We start from the raw sequence: 26,150 nt of genomic DNA, 5'->3' as shown, positions 1-26,150 counted from the left end.
AAAAGCCACAACATCTAGAGATTCAAGTCTCCATTAAGATGCACGTCTTGTGGCCCACCATGCCCCATCCCAACTTTATAGAGAGAGATGCATGGAGATGTTTGCATTGCTTCATCGTGCTGTTACTTGGTCTAGATAGTTTAGGAATCCTCTCCAATATTGCACCTAAGCTGCAATAGGAGGAACCAGGGGTGAGGTGTGGGTGACATGGATAACTGCAGGGCACTATCTGGGCTCTGAGGTTTCCCACTGCTGCTGCCACGCCAGGGGGGGTGTTTTGGGGGGTTGCAGCTGGTTCCTTCTCCTCCCTTGTCCCAAGCCAAGATCAGGTGGATTTTCTTCCCTTCCTCCCATCCTGCTTGCATAGTCCAGTGCCTTGCCTGCATTTTTCCTGTCTCCCACCCTTTCCTTCCTGTTGCCTTCTCTTCCTCACCCACCAAATTTGTAAACATAGGTGTGTTTTCCTTTGGGCTACAAAGTTGAATGCTTCGATTCCTTCTATGAAACTTTTGGCTTTTCCACACCCTAAATCCTCTGGCAGTCTATTTTGGGGAGTTTTTCGTCTCTCATCCCTTCCCTCTGTCAGAGTCCCAAAATTTTTGCCACCATTTCAGTGGATGTGGCTAGGTGGGAGGGTCATGTGACTGAGTGTGTTGAATGATGTCAAATTGCCCACGCCCACTCAGTCACATGACCCCACCTAACCACTCCCACAGAACCACTAGTAACATTTTTTAGAACCCAGCCCTGATCTGGAGCAGGTCTGTCAAACTCCTGGCCCGTGGGCCGCATATGCATCATATGCTGCCCATGCCCAGTTTAGCAAGGGGGGAGGAGTCCTGATATGTCACATGATGCCACCATGACAATGTGAGTTTGACACCCCTGGTCTAGAGCATGAGATACTATGCATGGTACTTTAGCTCCAAGGTTGACCAAAAGTAGATCTGAATAGATCTCTGGGTGATTGGAGCATTTGTGAATACCAGACGTTTAATCAAGATAGTTCTGTCCCATCCCCAGCATTCCACCCTTGTGAAACTTAATTATTAGGCTATTGCCTTGCATTTCTCTGGTGGGCAGTTTTAATGTGTTGTGTTGGGATATTTAGACAGTTTTTTCAACAACTCAAACATACCTGAGTTTAATACTATTACTTTATATGTTACTATGAATGAGTGTGGGAAGTGGGAAGCTTTAAATAATTCCAACTCTGCATCAGCATTTTCAATCAAGCTTCAGCTGATGATTTCATGGTTGCATTCTAGCAAAAACAGAAGATTCCACAAGACTGAAATTTCTCTACCTTCATTTGGTGTGCTCACAATATACACTTGGTGGCTTGTGTGTTCTTATTGGAGTAAAAATATATCCAAATAAAAGTGAAATCAGAGAAGTACCACATGCCAAAAAAAATTTTTCACAAAAATATTTTATTTTACCTTCACAAAAACATAACTAAATTGCATAGGGATATTTTCTGTTTACGCTTTTGGTACCAAGTTTGAAACCACATATACGTATGAGTCATTTGTATTATTTGTGAGAAACATTCGAATTAGAGTGATATTGTTTTAAACTCCTGGCAATTACATTTTTTTTTTTCATGCTGGAAAAATTTAAGATATAAGGAAATCAACGTTTATTCAGGCAGAAAGTTAATGGAATAGCCAAGGCCAATGAAGATGGGTTTGAACTATAAAAAATATTTAATAAGCAGAAGTAGAAAGGAAACAAAAAGTATTCATCAGAAGTGGACAGGTAATATATCTTCTGACTCATGTGTTCCCATCATGCATAGGAATCAAATATTTGTGAAATTACAAAGGGAATGTTTGCTAATATATATTTTAGCATAAAGGTAAATTCTTCAAAGTCAACAATTAAGTGTATGCTTGATGATAAATTCAAGTTTGCTTCTATACAATAGCCTTGAAAGAAGTGCTTGATTCCAAATGCTGGCAGGACATTTCTGGGAGCTGAAGGTCCACATATCTTAAAATTGCCAAGACTGAGAAACACTGTCTAACACATGGCAACTCCAAATCTCAACTAGCAAATGCTCTGTCCTACACATTGGGAAGAAGAATCTGAACTCCAAATACGAACTGAATAATCAAATTATCACAGATAACCCCCACTTGGTTAAAGACCTTGGTATACTAATAACAAAAGATTTAAGTGCTAAAGCCCACTGCAACAATATAGCCAAGAAGGCTTCAAGAGTTGTAAACCTAATCCTACATAGCTTCTGCTCTGGCAATCTCACACTACTTACCAGAGCTTACAAAACTTTTGCCAGACCCATCCTTGAATACAGCTCATCTGTTTGGAACCCATATTGCATCTCAGACATTAACACCCTTGAAAATGTCCAAAGATACTTCACCAGAAGAGCCTTTCACTCCTCCACTCGAAATACAATACCCTATGAGACTAGACTTTCAATCCTGGGCCTAGAAAGTTTAGAACTAAGACGCCTTAAACAAGATCTAAGTATTGCCCACAAGATCATATGCTGCAACGTCCTGCCTGTTGGCGACTATGTCAGCTTCAACCACAACAACACAAGAGCACACAACAGATTTAAACTTAATATTAACCGCTCCAAACTTGACTGTAAAAAATGTGACTTCAGTAACCGAGTTGTCGAAGTATGGAACTCATTACCGGACTCCATAGTGTCATCCCCAAACCCCCAACACTTTACCCTTAGATTATCTACGGTTAACCTATCCAGATTCCTAAGAGGTCAGTAAGGGGTGAGTACAAGTGCACTAGAGTGCCTTCCATCCCCTGTCCTATTGCTCTCCTATATCTCCTATGCCTTTCTTCTATTCCTATATCTCTTCTATTCTTTCAATGATATGTTCTATTACTATATCTTCTTTTCTATTATTTCTTAGATATATTTTACTATGAGTATCTCCTCTATAACCTTCATCATGTATTTTACTATGTGTATATAGATATATACCCACTAAAACCCTCATTGTGTATTGGACGAAATAAATAAATAAATAAAATAAATGTTGCATTATATCTGGAAATGAAACACTGAAAATCCAGAATGCAACACAATATGCAACCCCAAGCACTTTTTTGGGGGTAGTTCTTGTCAGACTACAATTGGTGGCACAAAATTGTATTCTATACATAGGTTTAACATGAATTAAGAGGAAAACAACAAATTCCCAATCAACGTCCACTTCCGAAAACAGGAAGAAACTACAATTTTGGCTCTGTCTACATTTATAATGTAACCCTGCTTATTTTATTCATTGTCCCATCTGTGCCAACATTGGCTTCAAACTGAGGCTCTCACTCAAAAAAATAAGTATGCATGCTGGAAGCATGTTTGACTCAAAAGCTTTAACTGAATATTTCAAACAGTAATTGGACTGCATAGATATTGTCTCAGGGCCTTCCACTTCCATATTTATTTATTCAATTTGATTTTGGCACTGCCTGACTTGAGAGACGCTCACAAATATAAACAGAATACAAATGCAATAATATACTTAAAATACAATGAGAGAAATAACACGCTGGCAGTCTGGACATTAACACAACAAGACAAACAAACAAACAAACAAACAAACAACATTCATCTCTAATGTGGCAGATTTTATCCATCCTATCTCAGGATCTGGCAGAATAGCCAGGTCTTTAAGGATTTCCATTAATGCTATCAGAGTAAGAGCCATCTGGATCTCAGGGAGGATCTTATTCCAGAAAAAGTCTAACACTTTGGTGATTAAATGCAACAAGTTTTAGACTTCTTGCTGTTCATATTTTTATGTAAGTGCTTTAATTAATGCTAATAATACACAGAGAACATAGCACAGGTTTGTTTCTTTACATCCTACCCAGTGAAGGGTTGCAAAAATGTTTACTACCACACTGAGGGCGTGGCTTATTTTGTGTGTGTGGCTTGCCAACCATGTGACCAGGTGGGAGTGGCTCAACGATCATGTGACTGAGAGCTGGCTTAAAGGTCATGTGATTGGCTTAAAGGGGGCCAACTTGACGTCACTCACATCAAGGGTTTGGGTTAGGGTGCCTGGCCTCTCCTTGCCTCAAGGAGATACAATTTCCCTATCTATTTAGTATTACTGAACATCCAAAATATACGATTTAATTCTATGTATATATGCCATATATTACACACATGTATATATGCCATATATTTATTATTTATTACTTAGATTACACACAGTCACACAAAAATATACATTATCTACTATATAAACTGTATGTGTATGTACATGCACACACACACATGCACAGCTCTTCTAAAATTATACACATTCAACCTCATTTACTGTGATAGGAAAAACATACCCAGAGCCCAGAAGGGAAAAAAAGAAAAAAAATCATTTTTTTCCCCTACCGGTTCTGCGTACATGACCAAAAGTTTTCTACCGGTTCTGTGTACTGAACGTACCCTTAGGAGCCCATCACTGATCTTACCACAGAGCAGTTGCCCTATGTGCAAAAAAGAGAGCAATGCAAATTTATAGGACTCCATAACATTTAGTTTTCTATTTTAAATTTGGACATACTTCAATCAACCTCTCCCCAACTGAACCTTCAAGCTGAAACATCGAATTGATTGAATATGTCAAATTGAAGCAGAAACTTCGCTCTCCAAACCTATCCAAAGATTCAATGGATTTTGATGCATGCAATAACACTTTTATAGAAACTGATAACATCTTCAGATTGAATCTATTTAATCTCCGGGTAATTTGTGACATGAAATTTGTACCAATTCATATTTATTCATAAATAGTTGCAATATATAAAAGATCATAAGATTGGAGACTAGCCAGCACCATTTAAGAAGTGATAATCATAAGTTTAGAATCTTTATGTTACAACATCCCCATTTGTTATTATAGCAGTATCAAAAAATGTTAGCTCCTGGCATCTGGATGAAACATATCATTTGAAGAATACACAAGTTCTACTGCTTGCAAGTTCGGAAAATTTACTGGTAGCAATGTTGCACAATATTGATGTCATACTATAAAGTGCTCTCATTTGCCAAACATAAAAGCGGCTGCATTCTGCCACTAATCCTAATTTCTGAGTAGTCTACAAAGTAACTGTAAAAAGAGTAAATTAAAATAGTGCTGTATTGAGCCTGGGTGGCACAATGGTAGAAATGTAGTAGCAATAGCAATAACACTTAGACTTATAAACCACATCACAGTACTTTCCAGCCCTCTCTAAGCAGTTCACAGAGTCAGCATATCGCACCCAACAATCTTGGTCCTTATTTTACCCACCTCGGAAGGACGGAAAGCTGAGTCAACCTTGAGCCTGGTGAGATTTGAACTGGTGAACTACAGCCAGCCGTCAGCAGAAGCAGCTTGCAGTACTGCACTCTAACCACTATGCCACCAAGGCTCATAAAAGTACTGCAGGCTATTTCTGTGACTGCTGGCTGCCTGCAATTTGGCAGTACTAATTTTATTTTATTTATTTTGTCAAGCATATATATGATTACAAACAAAGTATAAACATAATTCTGAATACATCAGATGTATAAGCATGTTTATGAGTACATGCGATGGTTACGAATACATGGGGACATTAGGGCAGGGATGATAGACATGCCTGTGCACTTACACACGCCCCTTACAGACCACTAAGGAATGGGGCAAGGTCAATGTTAGACAGTTTAAGGTTAATCTTAACAGGCTCAAGGTTGACTCAGCCTTCCATCCTTCTGAGATGGATAAAATGGGAACCCAGATTTTGGGGAGGCAACATGCTGACTCTGTAAACCACTTAGAGAGAGTTGTTAAAGTACTGTGAGTGGTATATAAGTCTCCGGTATATAAGTCTAAGTGCTATTGCTATTGCACTAAGGATGTGAACCACTATTACCCCCCTTTTAAAAATGAGCTGCAATCTTGGCCAGTTAGCTTGACATCAGTTATAGTTAAAATGATGGAGACTCTACTCAAAAAGAGGATAAATCAGCACTTAAAAAACAATAACTTATTGGACCCGAATCAGAAAGAGTAGTAGATCCTTGGAACAAACCTCCAGCAGACGTGGTTGATAAATGCACAGTAACTGAATTTAAACATGCCTGGGATAGACATATATCCATCCTAAGATAAAATACAGAAAATAGTATAAGGGCAGACTAGATGGATCATGAGGTCTTTTTCTGCCGTCAGTCTTCTATGTTTCTATGTTTCTAATCTGTGAGTTAATATCTATGTTAGCCAAAGGGTCATCTGGCCACAGACTCCACCCTGCTGCTCCAGTAAGAGTTGGGAATCCAGCAAAGTCCCAAATTGTGGGCCTGATCCTTCGGATCAGAATAAGCATGGGGGCTGATATTTTTTTCAGGAGGAAGAGCCATTTTGCCTTGCCTGGATTAATCCTAATTTATTTAATCTCATCCCTTCTAGCCACCAAACAGCAGATTGTCCATAGACTATGGGATAATTTAAATAAACTACTGGGTGACATTCCCCTGGAAGAATAAGATTGAAGAAGTACTGATATGTTGGCATCCTCATTGTCACAACAGGACTCTGATTGCATTAATTTCTGTTACTTCATCTGCTAGAGCTTCTTGGTACATTATGAGGTACCCTGGGGTGTGCAGTCATATTACCAACCTTGATCAGCATCTTGGAGAGGTTATAATGAAACATTGTTTTAATGGAATAAATGGGAACAGGTCTGTTGCCAGACCCTGGTGAATAAAATAATGCCCTCTCTTAGAACTGCTGGTAAGGCAAATTACATTATTTGCATTAGTTATGCTATTTGGATAGAAAACAAAAACTGCAATGGAATTTGGTTTACTGCATGGAAGGTCCTGATCATAAAGAACCAGATTACTAATGTATCACTGCACTCATTTTCCAATAAGTCTCACTCAGCGGTGAAATCTATTTGCCTTCCCTACCAGTTTAGAAGTGCTCGCTCCACTTGCACATGCGCCACTGTCAAATGAGCTTTTTCACCCTCTGCGCATGCACAGAAGACTTTGCACATTTTCAGAAGGTTAAAAAAAAGAAATGGGTGATGTCTGGGTGGGTGGACAGAGTCCTGTGCTGCTGTCTCTACTGGTTCTCCGAAACACCGGCCCTACCGATACACCCGAACCAGGCAGAACCGGTAGCATTTCATCCTGGTCCCACTATGGCTTAATAAAATGCATATGTTCCTATACAGCTTGAGCTTATGAAGTCATGAGCATAGCTAAAAGTGCGACAGATCCATGTTTCATCTATGAATCAGGCATAGATGAGTATGTGTAATAAAACGCCTACAGATTTTGTTCTCATCCTTAATAGCATCCAGAAACAGCAAGGGAGTTAATTGCAGCATACTAAATAGAATAATCCAGAAATGAGAAATCAAACATCTGTCTCTCCCTATTTTGCTTCAATGACTTATTCTTATCTTACTGGTGGCTGTTCCTAATTCCACCCCAGCAAATGGATGGCTTGCCATCTTCTAAACAACGCATCTGAAAAGACTGAATACTGCTTTTAAGCCGGGTGAACATGTTTCGATATCAGTCATTTTCCAACTTTTTTTCTTTGATCTGCAGAACTGTTTGCGTCAGGCTGTTTTGAGTTAGAGAATTTGGCCCACCACAAGTAGAATAGTACTGTGGGAATTGGGGAGGGGTGGTTGCATGAGAGGGAAAGATACTAGTCACAACAATTTTTTTCCAGAAGATTCAAGGTCATCTTTTGTTCAGCACCATCCAGAAGTACAGGAGAGGATCGTGGATGTTGAGAGAACCAGAATGGTCCATGTGATGAACTTGTGGGTGTGGGGACAAGAAATGAACCTTAATATGGGTGGACAACTGTAGGAAAATTTAGTATTGGGATGACTACAGTTCATAACCAACATGGCTCTGATAATAAATTGGAACTTGGAAGAAGGCCAACGTTTGAACTCTGATTTATTTCTCGGATGTTATTTGGAACGCTGACAGTTTGTTTGTAGGATTGATTAGTCACTCTTTGGCAAATTGCTTTGGTGGAGATGTACAATAGCATCAATGCATTAAAAGCACCAACAACTAAAATAACAGGCATCAGCACAACACCAAGAAATTGTAAAAATGTCTTCAGGATAAAAATTACTTATATTAACCAAATAATAACATATGATTATAGAAGATTTTAAAATTCAAAGAAAGGTCTGTAATGAAGTAGCAACAGGATGGCTATTCATAATTACCTGCTGTAGCTCAACATCTACGACAATTTGGAGCAGAGCACACAATGATGTTGTCAGAGTATGACTAAGAAAATGTATGTCTAGTAGAAGGTTTTCCATTCCATCCCTCTTTCATCTCCTGAAAGGCTTCTCTAATTTATAGAAAAAAGGACCTGAGTCAGCTCCTAGGTCTTTTGCATTTCCCCCCCTTCTGTTTAGATGAATCTAATTCTAGCTTTGGACAAGTCCCTGAAGTTTTCTTGACAAGATTTTTCAGTAGTGGTTTGCCATTGCCTCCTGAGAGGGCTGAGAGAAAGTCAAAAGTCACCCACTATTCAAAACTGTATTTGTTTGCATTAATATTGATTGTTTCTTCATTGCTTATCTGACCCCTATGACAATCGTTAAGTGTTGTACCACATGATTCTTGACAAATGTATCTTTTTTTTTAATGTACTCTGAGAGCATATGCACCAAGACAAATTCCTTGTTTGTCCAATCACACTTGGCCAATAAAATTCTATTCTATTCTTCTATTCTAAACCATGAAAACATGCATCAAATATGTTGTATTCATTCCAGCAGTATTCCTATTTCCAGTAGCACTGTTTAGAATGACCATTGACAAAGGCTGTGAGAAACTCTAAGCAAACATCTGGATTTGTCTTGCCATTTAAATGGAAATGTCAGCCATCGGGGTGTCATAAGTTTGTTTATTTTTAAAAATTATTTTTGAACCCTATGAGTAGATCTGTTCACCAGTATACCTGAGTAAAGTACACAGCTCTTTATTTTAAAAGCTACAAACAAACAGGCAAGAGGAAGCGGGAAGCCACTGCAATAAAGCATTTGAAACACATTAGATACGTAGGTAGGCTGAAGGCAAGGAGACGGAAGACAAATGAGCAAAGGCATGCCAGCAAATGTTAAATCTCTAAAAGGATGACACGAAAGGGGAAGGTAACTTTTCATGCCATTCGGAAATGCTTAAGAAGCTACTTAATCCATTTGTTAGAGAGTATGCTAATGAAAGAGACATATATAGGAACCCTGCATTATTTGGACAACAAAGCTTCTCCTTCTCTGCAGATTTTAAAAGAGAAAATGCACAAAGTCGAAAATGGGATTGTATGTTAAAGGAAACCTGTATCCTCCCCTACCCCAGAAAATGAGTGCATAGTACTACATAAATGCAATCTGTCATTAAATCAATGTATTGAACATAGATGAGCATGCAAAAACATGTTTTAATTTAACCCAGTGTTTCTCAATCTTGCCAACTTTAAGATATGTGACTGCCACAGCATGCAGGTTGAGGAATTCTGAGTGCTTTTAAAGTTACCAAGGCTGAGAAACACTGATTTAGTCAATGCAGGCATTTGCCAGTTATTGCAATGATTGGCACACCTATATGGCATCTCATTATTCTGAATTATTTAAGTCTAAAACGTTATATTTATTTATTTATTGGATTTGTATGCCCCTTTTCTCCGTAGACTCGGGGCAGCTAACAACAATGGTAAAACAACATGTAACAATCCAATTTAATAAAACAACTAAAAACCCTTATTATAAAAAACCAATCATACACACAAACATACCATGCATAACTTGTAATGGCCTAGGCGAAGGAATATCTTAACTCCCCCATGCCTGGCGACAAAGGTGGGTCTTGAGTAATTTGCGAAAGACAAGGAGGGTGGGGGCCGTTCTAATCTCTGGAGGGAGTTGATTCCAGAGGGCCAGGGCTGCCACAGAGAAGGCTCTTCCCCTGGGGCCCACCAAACGACATTGTTTGGTCGACGGGACCCAGAGAAGGCCGACTCTGTGGGACCTTATTGGCCCCTGGGATTCGTGCGGTAGAAGGCGGTTCTGGATGTATTCTGGCCCAATGCCATGTAGGGCTTTAAAGGTCATTACCAACACTTTGAATTGTGACCGGAAACAAGCCTATGTGCCTAGTTGAGGCAACCCACTCCTTTTCTTAGCTTAAGGAAATAATTATTCATTTAGTCTTCCCTTCACCTAAAGTAATCAAAATCCTTCTGTGTATTTAGGGTAAAGGTTACTTGATTATTCAGCTCTCCCATTGTTCTAGCAAAGTGCAAAAGGTCAAACTATGCTCACCTGCTTGCTTAGTAGGTACCTTCTGTATGCCCTATATTAACTTGTCACTAGTTAGCTATCTTTGAACCAAGTCAATAATTGTGATTACATACACAAGAATTTTGTTATACAAAAGATAAACAGTTCATCCTAAAAGGCAGAGCTTCACATTAGAAGCTGCTTACCCAGAGAGACCAAGAAAGGACAAAACATCATTCAAGAAATCACATCTCCATGTCTCTACATCTCTGCAAATCTACACAAATAGACCAGACTGAAGAACACTGCAAGCCTTAACAGAAAAGAAGCTCAGCAGATTATTACCGCTGTTATTGTTATTAGTTGATTAGAACTAAGACCACCATATCTGTTGTGGTTGGCTCTGGCCCAGCTCCTGCCCCAGGGAATGTGGAGATGGAGGCAGGGGAAACGTCAACATGTCCTAGGCCTGTTTTGTTGCCAGCAGAGTCAGTGAGTGCAGTTTCCTCGGACGAAGAAGAAAGTGGGGGTGATTTGGAAGAGGGGGGCTTGGCACACAGCCCAGGAAGCCAATCACCATTATCTTCGGATGACAAAGTGTTAGACCCATGCAGGCACAGATTTATGCATCGAAGAGACCAATTGAGGAAATATTACAGGAGAGAAGAGAGACCACCTGTGTTTGGGTGGGGCTCCAGTAATTAGAGCTGCTACTATAAATAGCAGCGTGCTAGTTTGGCCATTGTGGAAGATTACCTGATCGCAGTTATTGAGGATCGTGCCTCGCTATGTCTGAACTTTGTGGATTTTTCACACCTTTGACACCAAAGCAGAGTAAAGTGTGTGTGTGTTTCACTTCGTGGGAAGAAGGAGGGCTGTGACGTTTCTTCACAGCCACTAGCTAAGTACTTAAGGACTGATTAAGGCACTTGTACAGCCGACAAGGTTGTTTTGGGGAAGAGTGCTCTTTGCAATAGAAAAAGGGTGCTTTGTTTCTTTTGAATTTTGTGATAAAGGACATTGTTTTGAATTTTCAAACGTGTGTGTGTCTGAAATTTGTACCCGTGAATTTTCGGGAGGCTTCTACCAGAGAGTCCGGCAGAACAATATCTGGGTTGCAAATGGAAACAGAATAGAAAGAATATTTTGCATTTTTTCACGGTCAACTTTGTAAAAGCCACGTGAAAGCACCCCTCTCAAAATGCTTGAGAAATGTATGGCTATTTTTTTTAAAAAATCTATGAACTGCAAGGAATGTCAGTTTAAAATAATGTCCCTAATGAGCAGTTGATCCTATCATTATAACAAGCATTTTAAAAGATGTGATTCTTTCACTTTTATGACCTAGAAAAATTTTGTGGATTGTCCCCTTTTAACATCTTTTCTTCTTTTTTTCACCCCTTCCATCTTCAATCCCCAACTTTTCACACTATTCGCCCCTCCTTAAAGATCTATTGATTAATAGATAAGTGCCAAGGGGCTTCAGTACAGATCTCAGAAGCTTTGAGATACTTGCTACATTTGTTCTTACATTTTTGTTCTACAACAGGGGTCCCCAAACGTTTTACACAGGGGGCCAGTTTACTGTCCCTCAGACTGTTGGAGGGCCGGACTATAAAAAAAACCCTATGAACAAATCCCTATGCACACTGCACATATCTTATTTAAAGTAAAAAACAAAATGGGAACAAATACAATATTTAAAATAAGAAGTAATTAAGTAATAAAGTAATTTATACATTTTTATTAACAAGTAAATTTAAACTTAAATCAAGAAACTCCCTCCATTTCTCCTTCCTTCCTTCCCTCCCTCCCTCCTTCCTCTCTACTTCTCTCTTCCCTCTCTTTTCTCTCTCATTTGTTTCATTTTCCTCTCCCTCATTTTCTCTCCATAATTTTCTCATTTTTCTCTTTCTCTCTCTCTCTCTCTTTCCATCTATCCCCCTTTCTCTCTTCCTCTCTATCTCTCCCTCTTTCTCTCTCTCTTCTCTTTCTTTCTGTCTCTTTCACTCACTCTTTCTCTCTCCCTCTTTGTATCTTCCTTTCTCTCTCCCTCTTTCACCCTCTTTCTCTTGCTTTCTCTCTCACTCTATTTCTATCTCTCCCTTTCCATCTCTTCCTCCCTCTCCCTCTTTCTTTCTCTCTCACTCTATTTCTATCTCTCCCTCTTTCTCTCTCCCTCTCTCCCTCTCCCTCTTTCTTTCTCACTCTATTTCTATCTCTCCCTCTCTCCCTCTCTCTCCCCCTCTTTATATCTCTCCCTCTTCCTTTCTCTCTCCCTCTTTCACCCTCCCTCTCCCTCTTTCTCTCTCACTCTATTTCTATCTCTCCCTCTTTCTTTCTCACTATTTCTATCTCTCCCTCTTTCTCTCTCACGTTCTATCTTTCTTTCTTTCTCTCTCCCCTCCTTTTTTTCTCTCTCTCTCATACACCACGCTGGCAACAGAGAGAGAAAGAGAGAGCGAAGGGCGGCTTGCCAGTCCACGGCCCCCTGGATGAGCAGCGCTGCATGGCCCCAGCACTGGACTTCGCCGTCGCCTCCACCCCCGTCCGGCTCTCCAGCTAACCCCCTGAATTCACCCGAACGGAGGCGGCGGCGGTTTCAAAGGACCAACATACAGTCCTTCTTGGTGCTGCATTGCTGCAGCCTCCAAATTCCGCTGCTGTCCTTGGGCATTGTTACTTCTAAGCTGCGCTGAGAGAGAGAGAGAGAGCGGAGAGTACCGGACTTCACCGTCGCCTCCGCCCCTTTGGACTCTTTGCTGGAGAGCCGGACCGGGGCAGAGGCGACGGCGAAGTCCGGTGCTGGGGCCATGCGGGGCTGCTCTCCAGCTAAGAGGCAGCAGTCACGTCCACCCCTTCGCCCTCTACGGTGCCCAGCGCCCAGCCCCACGCTGCCTCCGCCTCCTCCTCCGCCTCCTGGTAGCGCGCCCGACCTCTTCCTGCAGGAACGGGTGGTGGGGTGGAAGTGGCTGGACTTATCTACATGCGCGCCTGCTGATTGGGAAGAGGGGGAAAAAAATCTGCGCCTCCAAAGAGGGGAGGGGGGGGAAAGAAAGAAAAAAAGAGCTCCAACTTGGCTGAAGGCAGGACGGGAGAACCGAGCGTGCTGCGGCAAGTTTGCTTGGCTTTCTAGGGCTTTTTTTTTCTCCCCCTCCACCACCCCTGTCTGAATGTCATTTGCCGCTTAGGAGTGACCCTCTCTCGGGCTTGTTTTGGATGCGGCGCAGATGAGGGGAAAAGCCCGGCTGCCCGGAAAAGCACATTTGGAAAGTCTCTGTGGAGAGCCAAAATCCCAACGAAGCTTCTTTTTTCTTCAGTAGTCCATAAGGAGGCGAAGAAGAGGTTGAACTGGTTTTGCTAATTCGCGCTTACGGCTTTTCCCCTCATCCGTGCCACATCCACAACAAGCCCGAGAGAGGGTCACTTCTAAGCGGCAAACAACATTCGGAAAGGGGTGGTGGAGCGGGAGAAAAAAAAGCCCCAGAAAGGAGTAGCCGCCTATTCGCCAAGCAAACTTGCTGCAGCACGCTCGGTTCTCCCCTCCTGCCTTCCGCCAAGTTGGAGCTCTTTTTTTTCTTTCTCCCCCCGCCCTCCTCTCTTTGGAGGCGCAGATTTTTTTTCTTTCCCCTCTTCCAAATCAGCAGGCGCGCGTGTAGATAAGTCCAACCACTTCCACTCCACCACCCGTTCCTGCACGAAGAGGTTGGGCGCGCTACCAGGAGGAGGAGGTGGCAGTGGCCTGGGGCCAGGCGCTGGGCGCCGTGGTGGGCAAAGGGGTGGACTCTTTGCTGGAGAGCCGGACGGGGGCAGAGGCGACGGCGAAGTCCGGTGCTGGGGCCATGCGGGGCCGCTCATCCAGGGGGGCGTGGACCGGCAAGCCGCCGTCCGCTCTCTCTTTCTCTCTCAGCACAGCTGAGGTAACAGTGCCCGGCGGAGCTCGGAGGCTGCAGCAACGCAGCGCCGAGAAGGACCAGCTGTTGGTCCCTTGAAGCCGCCGCCGCCTCCGTTCGGGCAAATTCAGGGGGGTTCCTGAATCTCCCGTCCATTCACCGCGGAGGATGAGGTGAGGAGGAGACGGTGCAGAGGCAAGGGGCGGGGAGAAAAGCGGGCCTGCAAGGGGCCAATTGCAGGCCCGCTTTCCTCCCCACCCCGTGCCTCTGCACCGCCTCCTTGCTCAGCAGCAGCCCGCGGTGAATGGACAGGAGATTCGGGAGCTTATTATATCTATTGATAAAATCTCGTGTGCTCCCTGCGGGCCGGATAAATCGCCTCGGCGGGCCGCATCCGGCCCGCGGGCCGTAGTTTGGGGACCGCTGTTCTACAAGATAGGAATTATATTATTGATCTGAAAATAATGAAAGAGCAGCTTTCATATAAGATGATTCACCTCGAACTTAGAAAATATTAATCTCCCACGTACATTTCCAGATAAGATCAGTAAGTGTATTCATTCATAAAATTACTGTTTTTTATTTCTACATTCTACATTTTTACAAACTATTGTAAAATACACATTACTTCAGCATATTTTTTCACAAAGTATTAATTTCCATACACACATACTTTTTATTCAGCTTTGCAGGTACGTCACATTGGGATTGGGTGGCACAGAAGTTGAAATATAAATAAATAAATAAATAAATAAATAAATAAATAAATAAATTTAATACATGCATACATACATACAAACATGCATACATACAAACAAATGTTAAAGGAGCTATTTCAGCCTCATGTGACATACATAAAGATGCAAGGCTTAGATTGTGTACCCAAACCATAATCCTGACTTTTTTTGACTTCTGCAAATGCCCTGCATATAACTTAATGTTAAATCAAGGACATTGAGCAATATCCTGAGAAGCATAAAAGCAACAAAAAAAAATGCATTCTGATTTGGACATTAATAAAATCCTGTTCTGGAGCTGCAAATCAAATCCCCTGTAATTATATACAGATCAGGCAATCAGGTATTCTGTGATTAATATTACAGCGATTAATATTACAGCTACCTCATTAATATGGGGACGCTGGTTGATGTTCCTCCATTTTAGTGCCCATCAGATGCATCTGCCATGGTGGGAGCCAAGTGAGGCAAAATGGTGGACACAACCATTATTCAAATTCCTTAGATGGGGTGGGGCTTCAAACTACTGTAGCACCAGAGATGGGTCCCCTGCAGTTCGGATCAGTTTGCCTGTAGCAAACCATTGGTGATGTCACAGAACCAGATTCATTGGTGCCAGTCCTTGGGTGCTGCCATTTTTTTTTTAAAAAAAACCCCGTTTTATTTATTTTTTTTACAGGTTCTTTTCTTCTGCACATGCGCAGTAGCCGAGTTTCTGGCACTGTGCACGCATCACCATCTTGTTTTCAGCATTTTTGGTGTGTGTGTGTGGATTTTATCAGATTTCTTGTACTGCGCACATGGCTCAGGAAGAAACGAGTCAGCAGCGAGGTAAATTAGAACCCAGCCCTGTGTTACACCCAGCATATTGGCTGCCTTGGCCCTTGAACGGGTCCAAAGACAGGCTACAAGAATGGTGGAAGGTCTTAAGCATAAAACATATCAAGAAAGACTTAATGAACTCAATCTGTATAGTCTGGAGGACAGAAGGAAAAGGGGGGACATGATCGAAACATTTAAATATATTAAAGGGTTAAATAAGGTCCAGGAGGGAAGTGTTTTTAATAGGAAAGTGAACACAAGAACAAGGGGACACAATCTGAAGTTAGTTGGGGGAAAGATCAAAAGCAACATGAGAAAATATTATTTTACTGAAAGAGTAGTAGATCCTTGGAACAAACTTCCAGCAGATGTGGTAGATAAATCCACAGTAACTGAATTTAAACATGCCTGGGATAAACATATATCCATCCTAAGATAAAATACAGAAAATAGTATAAGGGCAGACTAGATGGACCATGAGGTCTTTTTCTGCCGTCACACTTCTATGTTTCTATGTTTCTATGTTCTTGTGAATGCCTTTTCTCCCACTGTTTTTCAATAAAACCTAAGAGAAAAGAGTAATTAGCACTGTTCAGAGACTACATAAGATTGGTGCCATCAGTTACTTTACACCTTGAGCTACCAATTCTCTGGTTTCACTAGCAGGCAATAAAACAATCCAGTTTTCCCATTCATAGACCTCTACCTCTATTATCGCTGCCTATCCAGAGGTGCCATAACACACATGGTAAGTTTAATTATGGCAGAAGCTTGCATTTTCTCTGTGTTTCAAAGATTTAAAGATCTGCATTGTTTCTCTATGCAGTAGCAATAATCATATTTTTAAAAAACCCAAATTTCAAATCCTCTGAATAACTCTTTTGCTTCTAACAGAGAAATAATATTAACCACAAATGACAGCTGTCTCCATCTCTCTGCTAAAGATAGAAATGGATCCTCATTATAGTATGTATTGATTGTTCCATAAATACAACCGAGGTACTGATAAATCAACATGTAACCCACATCCATTGTTCCCTGAGAAAAACAATTCAAACTAGACTGTCAGTTACTACAACAGAGGAAACACTAAAGAAAAGCCAACATTGTAAAATACCATTTCTTCTGGACATAATAAATAATACAAGTCATCCATCTATTATTTTATCAGCAAACCAATTATTACGTCCACTATATGAATAATTAATTAAAACACATTCATATTTAAAAGATAGGTTGCATTCATATTTCTTCATTAGCTGTGCTGACTTTGAAAGCGATCAATAAAAATGAAAGAAAAATAATTCTGAAGAAATGCTTTGGACCTCACACAAGCACACCACCTCTCTTTCATTGAGCCATGTTTTTGAAGGGTTCCCGTGAGCCTTCGTTCAAACAACAGATGCTTTAAGTATCACAGTTGATTAATATGTGCCCAGTCTGAAACTGCTCTTGCAAATGATTTTAGCGTATGCACAGCCCTTGCTATTCAACTCAGAAATTGCTATGAATATAGTCTGAAAACCATCGGAATCTGAACACGTAATAGATAAAAAAAATTCTGAACTGTACATAAAACCTTGGTTCTTGTGTGCTATATGGAAACAATCCACCTTTGTGTCGGAACCTTTCAAGCAACCATCCCAATTTCTGAAATCATACTTCAAAGATGCTAGAAAAATGAAACCAAATATATAGATATTTTCTTTTGTATTATACATTTCTGGAATACATTAAAGAATGAAATTACCCTTTCACTTAGTTCTTTTTGAAACTCATAAACACACAGCAAAACAATCTAACTATGTAAGTCAGACCTTTTGATATGATTTTAAAGGGAAAGAAGTCAACAGTTTTGTACATTAAAAAGAATGCATGACTCACTATCAAATCAATCATCCAGGAGTTCAGTTTCTCTTCATGAAAGATCCTGCTTTTAAAGTGTGCTTTGGATCAAGTTGCTTCCCACATGGAAATCGTGTACGAGGAAGCACAGTTTGTCAGTGATTAGTAGGCTGAAAATCTCTTCAATCTAAGGACAGAAAGAAAAACATGAATGAAAAAACTAAGACACAGACATTTTTTAAAAAAAAATGATTTATGTAATACCATCAACATGTGTCATCACTTAATGGATCCTTGCCACATGGTGATGATAATTTTAAATTTAATGAAACAGCAGAGTGATAGAAAAGATGGGGAAGAAAAGTAATTGCAGCCGGAAAAATATGTGGGTTTATTTTATATGCATTTATGCTTATATTTAGGATTCCCAGCAATTGAAATAAATATTGTGATTTATGGAAAGGGGCTGTAATCAGAATCACTACTTGAGATTTAAAAGATAAAATGACTTGCAGGAAGTTGGATTGTTCTTCTACTGGTACTTTCGGTGCTGGTACAGGTAGTCCTTGACTTACAACAGTTCATTTAGTGACTGTTCAAAGTTACAACAGCAATGAAAAATGTGACTTATGATCCTTTTTCACAGTTATGACCTTTGCAGCCTTCCCATGATCATTGTTCAAAATTCAAATGCTTGGCAACTGGTTTATATTTATGACCCTTGCTGTGTCCCAAGGTCACATGATCTCCTTTTGTGATCTTTGGACAAGCAAAAACAATGGGGAAGCCAGATTCACTTAACCCGGTTACTAACTTGTCAACTGCGGTGTTCACTTAACAAATGTGGCAATAAAGGTCATACAATGGGGCAAACTCACTTAATAGCATAACTTAACAGTACCTTGAGGTTTGACTACTGCAATGCTCTCTACATGGGGCTACCTTTGAAGATTGTTCGGAAACTGCAAATTGTGCAGAACGCAGCCACATGAGCGATCATGGGCCTTCCCAGATATGCCCATGTTTATCCAGCACTACGTGGTCTGCACTGGCTGCCGATTGGTTTCCGAACACAATTCAAAGGGTTGTTTATGACCTATAAAGCCCTACATGGCATCAGGCCAGACTACTTGTGGGCCGCCTCCTACCACATGAATCCCAGCGACCGGTGAGGTCCCACAGAATTGGTCTTCTCCAGGTCCCATCAACTAGACAATGTCGCTTGGCAGGTCCTAGGGGAAGAGCCTTCTTTGTGGAGGCTCCAGACTTCTGGAATCAGCTCCCCCTGGAGATATGCACTGCCCCCACCCTCCTTGCCTTCTGCAAGAGTCTTAAGACTCATCTATGCTGCCAGGCTTGGGGCCATTAGATCCTAGCCTCTGGCCAAATGAATGCAATGTATGTTCAATGTGTAAATGGTAGCAATTGATTTTAATATTATAGTGTTCCCTCAATTTTCGCAGGGGATGCATTCCGAGACCGCCCACGAAAGTTGAATTTCCGCGAAGTAGAGATGCGGAAGTAAATACACTATTTTTGGCTATGGACAGTATCACAAGCCTTCCCTTAACACTTTAAACCCCTAAATTGCAATTTCCCATTCTCTTAGCAACCATTTAGATTATTACTCACCATGATTATTTATTAAAGTTTATTTTTAAAAAATTTATTAAAGGCGGACAAAGGTTTGGCAATGGCATATGATGTCATCGGACGGGGGGAAACGTGATATAGGGTAAAAAACCATGAAATATTTTTTAATTAATATTTTTGAAAAGCCGTGGTGTAGACTTTTCACAAAGTTCGAACCCGCGAAAATCGAGGGAACACTGTACTGTTTTTAAATTAATTGGATTACGATGTATTGTTTTTATATATTGTAAGCCACCCTGAATCCTCAGAGAGGGGTGGCATAAAATAATAATAATAATAATTTATTAGATTTGTATACCGCCCCACTCCGAAGACTCGGGGCGACTCACAACAACAATAAACGATATGGTACAAATCCAATAACTAAAACCTAAATTTAAGAAACCCACTATCATTAAAAGCAATCATACCCAATCATAAACACACATAAATCTTAGTAGCCAAAGTCCAATAAATAAATAAATAAAACTCAATGGGGATCATACGTTGAGGACTACCTGTAAAAAGCGGAGAGGGGCGGCATACAAATCTAAATAAATGAAATGAAATGAAATGAAACTATTATTCAAATTTTCAGAAAAGTGTTTTCCCTCATATCCTGCAGGTGTTAAAGCACCTGGGAGAAGATGTTCCTCCATCGTGTTCAAAGAGAAGCTTGACATCTCACGGGAATTGGGGGAGATGTCAAGACTAGCATGTGAATTGGTTTAAAGTGAGGGAGAGGTTTGCACAGTCAATTTACTATCTCTTCCCAGATTTCATCTTGCTGCAGTAGCAGGGCAAGAATCAACACAGTTGGAGATGGACTGGGTGCAGTGGTTAACCAGTTCTTGCTGTGCTCTTAGCATACCACATCACTGCAGAGGCCACCTTCATGTCCGTTGTCCTATTCTAGTAGATTTCATCTGCTCAGTCCACTGGAATCTATATTCACATGCTCAGGATAGACAACTCCCTATCTCACCGAAGGTCAATGACCCATCAGCTACTCTCAACCTGTTTTGGCCAGCCTGTTGAAGCAGTTGCCCAGGGTGTGGCTGCTATGCATGCAGTTGCTACTAGGAACCACAGGTAAGAACTAAGTGACAGGTGGGGATCAAAGGTGAACCAGCTGCCTTAAAAGCTGCCCTAAAATAACTTGTTATAAAAGGACACAACATGCCCCTACGCCAGAGGTGCTACCCCTCCTTAAACACCCCATACACCCTTGGGATCTCTAGTGTTTCTAAAAGCATTGTTTAATAAGTGCAGTATGTAACTTGGGGGTTTATCATTAGTAAATCTTGATGATGCAGTAAGTAGAAGGCAGGTTAATTCTGCTGCCAGGAGTTTGATCCTGACCAGCTTAAGGTTGACTCAGCCTTCTATCCTTCCAAAGTCAGTAAAATGAGGACCCAGATTGTTGGAAGAAGTATATTTATATCTGTAAACCACTTAGTAAAGCACTGTGAAGCGGTATATAAATCTAAGTGCTACTGTTATTGCTATACCATTCTTTCATCTCTCTATTGCCATCTCTTCCTTTTACTACCTAATGTAGAGAGGCTTCTGTGCAGGGATGATGGAGAGATTGCAGATGGAAAGAAACTTCAGATGGAAAGAAATATATTTCCAGTTTTAAATAAAGACACTAGCCAGAAATTCCGTCAGCAGCACAGCAACAGTAGGATAATTGCAATGGGATTGAGTGCTAATAAAAGCATCAAATTCCTCCACTCATGATGTGGATGAAGATATGCTTTTCCATGCATTTAAAGGCCGGTTTATATACTAATAAGATTAGAAATGGCAAACCGCCTCTGAAGAAAACCAAAATGAAAACAACATGACGGAATTAATTTGCCCTGACCCAAGGAGATAAAATATGTCACAAAGACAGAAATATAACTATAGTTCTTTGTACTGCACAATTCTTGGTTATATTTTTGGATACGTTTCACAATTTCACAGTTAAATCACAGGAGCATCATCGAATTAATAGTGTCTCTGTGTTAACATTTTGGCCAGATTGGAAAAATAGATTGGATATTCTGGGGCAGTTTTTAAGTGTCACGCTGGGCAAATGACACATTTGCAGAATAACCACATGTTTTTTCATCCCTCCCACCCTCAGAAGATACCCCATCTGGCAATTCAATCTCACTTTAACACTGATGATAAGAAAGTACTTTTCATATTACTTGAGAAGCAGATTAGTTGGAATACAGAGCAAACTGACTACAGTGCAATATTTTCCAACTTGAAGCAAAGATACATTAAAAAAATAGAGATGCATTAAGTTTTCCATATTTGTTGTTTCTTGTTTTATTAGTCTGGAACTCAAAAGGAACTGTGCCTAGAAGAGTATTAAATACATCAGATCTTGTATGCTGTTTATCCAGTCACTGTAATAACAGCAATTGAAATTAGTATGGAAAGGTTTTTTGTCATCTAACTGCTGAACAGTTTGGGAGGTGGAGCCTGTCCTATGTAAATGTCAAAATCTATCTATTTCCAGAGAAAGAAATTAAGGACTGAAGATAACTCTGTGAAAGCAGAGCCAACAACTGCATCAGAATGAAAAACTGATAAGTAGATTGGATTTTCAAAACATCTCTGGATTTTAAAGGAGAAGACTTGAATCACTTATAAGTTCTTCAGAGAGCTGGTCCACACAAGGAGACCTCAAGAGAGCAGCCTTTGATAGACTTAGAGAGAATAATCAACTTGCTGAAACCATGGTTGGCCCCTTTGAAAGGACAAAAAAGTTTAGATGTTTCCTTTTCTAATTACTTTGGAAACTTGCTTGTTAATAGCTACAGCACTAGGAACATTTGAATGTACTGGTTTAACAATGCTGGACAAGATTCCTTCAATCCTTAGCAAAAGAAAGTTTTAACTACAAGCTTAAGAACTTAATCTTTTAAAATAAATAGCAAACAAGTGATTAAATTTTTGATTTAAGAATGTTACAAATGGGCCTTAGATAATATGAAATAGAATTTTGGAATTATAAGCAGAGGTGGGCTGCTGAGGTGCAATGGTGACATGTGCTCGCCCCTGTGGCTCTGAGTGCTCGCAGAGTCCAGCAAAATTCTTCTACTGCACTTATGCAGGTAGAAGAATTGTCTGTGTTTCGGCATGCTTTTTTGCTTCCGCAAAGCAAAAAAATGTGCCAAAACATGGGTGCGCCTGCATGCGGGGAAACAAAAAATGCACCAAAACATGGGTGCACCTGCATCTCCATGCATGATTCTGCTACCTGAACAGGTGCAGTAGCAGAATTGCGCTGGACTCCACTAGCACTCAGAGCTATGGCAGCTAGCACACGTCACCATTCAACCTTAGCAGTGCACCTCTGATTATAAGGAATTCTTTCTATGGGAAAATGCTTTAGCTTTGAATGCTTTTTTTGAAAAAAAAAGAACTTAAGATTTTAAAAATGAAATGGACTAAAGATTACAATTGAACTTATAAAATTAATTATGACAATTAAATGACAGATAAACATGACTGAAAATTAGTAAATGAAGCAAATATTCTAACTCTGGACATATTGCAATATATTTTTTGAAAAATGGACATAGAAGTTAATCTTAATCCTGCCAACAGAGAACATTTGCCTTATGGAGCGACCGTGTCTAAAATATATTACAGAAGGGAAACAGGATTTCTCTGATGAAATTGAGACTGAGTTGAAAGTGGCTTAACAGATGACAACCTACAGCAATGATATTAAAAAAGAGTTGCATTTGACATTGAAAATCATTGTTGTTTTAATCACTGAAAAGGGTATACAAAAAATAAGCCATAAGAGTGACCTGGACGTTTTCCTATATTGGATTTACAAAGAGGCCTTTTAACATTTAACACTTTGAAAAATCTTGTGTAGAGGGACAAAGAAAAAGAAACGAAGTTCTATGACATTATTTGAATGGACTGAAAATTTAGATTGTTAGAAGTAAAAGAAATGAAAATGAAATTGATTTATTCCATCAAGGTTAATAGTTATGTTGTTACTTCTGATAACAGAAATATGGATTCACTTATAGATAAGACTTGGGATATGGGAAGAAGAGACAATTTGTGGTATTTTAAGAAGCAATGACTTTTTGATCATAAAGAAACTCAATCTAAATGATTATTGATCAAAAGGTCAGCAGTTTAGCTATTCAAATCCCTAGTGCCACATGACAGGCTTCCTTTACTTGTCTCAGATTCTGCCAACCTAGCAGTTCCAAAGCACATTAAAAAATGCAAGTAGAAAAATAGGGACATTTTGCTGGGAAGGTAACAACGTTCTGTGCACCTTTGGCATTTAGTCATGCCAGCCATATGGCCATGGAGACATCTTTGGACAACGCTGGCTCTTCGGCTTTGAAACAGAGATGAGCACCGCCATTTAGAGTCTAGCACATATGTGCAAGGGAAACCTTTACCTTTTTAAAAAGAAGCAATGATAAGTTACTAAAATTGTTTATACTTGTGACATCTTTATATCTTTCTTTCTTTTCTTTAATTTTCCCTTCCTGCACCTTCTATTCTTTCTTTTTATTCTTATTTCTTCTAGTTTGTATTAGGATTTCTTTGGGCTATTGTAATTATAATTTTAATAGAATTGTTAAATAAAAAGCAAATGTCAAAATCTATCTTGTACTTGGCTTATACACAAAAACGTCTTTTCATCTCCAGCAACCGCATTTGGATTTGATGAATTTGTTATGAGTTCCTAAACATGAATGTCCAATTGGAATTACTTTACAAAGCCCTATTCCTGATACTTAGCCAATTATTCTTTAACATTTTAGCAGTTTGATTTCTTAGCTTTTTGGAAACTAATAGTTCAAGATGAAAATTTCTTGCAAGTTGATTTAATTCAGATACACTATGAAACCATGTTGACCAAGATTCATGAGTTTCTTTATCAACTCTACGGTCTGTTCTTAGATATCTGTTAAGACATGGAACTTTTAAAAAAATCAACTTTTTGTTTGGTTTATAATACCAAGGAAAAATGTCTTCATCTGAAATAATGCACCATGTTGTTAATATGAGAATCTGAAGTAGTATGTCTTGAAACAACATAAGAATGTAGGGTTAGAGCAGTAGATGTAGAGAAAAACAAAAGACCAAATTAACATTTTGGCTGATCATGATTAGCATTGAAAAGCTGGTTCTAAAAGATATTTTACAATTTTTTCTGACTAGGAACAGTTAAATGTATGCAAAGTGGTATTAGTGGGTACAGATCACTATTCTAGGAAACTCTACCAGCATTAGAATAAAAATAAATATCTTATATCTGAAGTTCAAAAATTAGGTGAAGGCTGGGCTAGAGAATTTCTTCTGAGCAAAGAGAATGATGTGTAAAATGAGAAACTTCCTTAGATTGAATCATATCATTTCTGTCTATCTGACCTGGCTAAGTTCCCACACTATATTGTCACAGCTTGGTGTAATCACAAAAAGCTAGACTAGAGATAATGGCCAGGTGGTTACAAAGAACCAGATCACAAACTATGATTTACAAACCAAAATGGCTGGCTTTACATGTTATGCTAAACCCAAATTTAAACCAACTACATGATTCTTTAGCATAAATATTTCAGGGTTCCTTCCAGGCTCTGAAGGGGGGTTAAGCATGCACTTGCATAAGTGAAACTAGAATTTATACCACTGAATAATAACCTACATAACCTCCTTCTATTAGCTCATAAAATCTCAATATATCAGTAGTAAGTTATAAATCCCATCGCTACTGGTTTGCTCATGCGTAGAAGCTTCCTGGATGGGTGGGGTGGAGCCTCCCACCGCCACCACTACCACTTCACAGAACCAGGCCGAATCAGAAGCAAGCTATTACTGCAATACATGCCTAATTAACATCATTTGTCTGGGTACCAGAATTCATCCATTCATTCATTCATCCATCCATCCATCCATCCATCCATCCATCCATCCATCCATTCATTCATTCATATTTTCTCTCTCTCTATCCCTCCCCTGCTCTTTCTCTCTCTCTTCTATTTTAGGTTTATTTTATTAATATGATAATTAAACTGATACTTTAAAACATTTGAAAATTACTGATAGCATAATGTCAGGCCAAAGCCATTTTATTGGGGAGCTTAGGCCTGTCACACTTTATATTATAAATAAACAAATATACAAATTCTTTCTGAAACGCCAAGGTCTTCCTTTGTCTCTGCACCTCTTCACCTGCACTGAAGAAGATGGGTGGACTCTGCCAGAAGATTGGACAATGTGATTGATTTATGGGGGTGGGGGTGAGAACTTGAAATTTCAACTCGGTGGGTGAAGTACGGAAGACTTTAGATTAGGGTTTCACCCAGATGTGCCAACATGGTTCTATTAATAAATTGAAATTTTATTTATTTCTTTATTTTTTTTATCTATCTATCTATCTATCTATCTATCTATCTATCTATCTATCTATCTATCTATCTATCTATCTATCTATTTGATTTTTATGCCGCCCTTCTCCTTAGACTCAGGGTGGCTTACAATATGTTAGCAATACCACTTTTTTTAACAGAGCCAGCATATTGCCCCCACAATCCGGGTCCTCATTTTATCCACCTTGGAAGGATGGAAGGCTGAGTCAACCTTGAGCCGGCGATGAGATTTGAACCGCTGACCTACAGATCTACAGTCAGCTTCAGTGGCCTGCAGTATAGCACTCTACCTGCTGCGCCACCCCGGCTCTGTCTCTCTCTTTTGAGGAATACTTTGCCTTGGACTCTGATTTAATTTTATTTATTAATATTTATTTATTAATTGGATTTATTTGCTGCTTCTCTTGGAGGACTCAGGGTGGCTTACAGCACTATTATTAGCATCATCATTAATTTTGGATGCTATCTGGAACCCTAACAATAATCTGAGAACCCCTGACAGCATA

The 26,150-nt window shown here is 39.9% G+C and overlaps 1 protein-coding gene across 1 annotated transcript in view; it reads right to left on the bottom strand.

The window, feature by feature from the left end:
- Positions 1 to 17,764, bottom strand: part of DLGAP4 (DLG associated protein 4) — a 401,980-nt gene extending 384,216 nt beyond the window's left edge. The window contains exon 1 of the mRNA XM_070744825.1: positions 17,636 to 17,764. The gene's annotated coding sequence lies outside the window, so the exon portion shown is untranslated. The remainder of the gene's footprint in view (positions 1 to 17,635) is intronic.
- Positions 17,765 to 26,150: the final 8,386 nt, after the last annotated feature.

This window comes from Erythrolamprus reginae, chromosome 3 (genome assembly GCF_031021105.1).
Source record: "Erythrolamprus reginae isolate rEryReg1 chromosome 3, rEryReg1.hap1, whole genome shotgun sequence".
Taxonomy (NCBI): Eukaryota; Metazoa; Chordata; class Lepidosauria; order Squamata; family Dipsadidae; genus Erythrolamprus; species Erythrolamprus reginae.
This window is presented reverse-complemented; position numbering and strand designations above follow the sequence as displayed.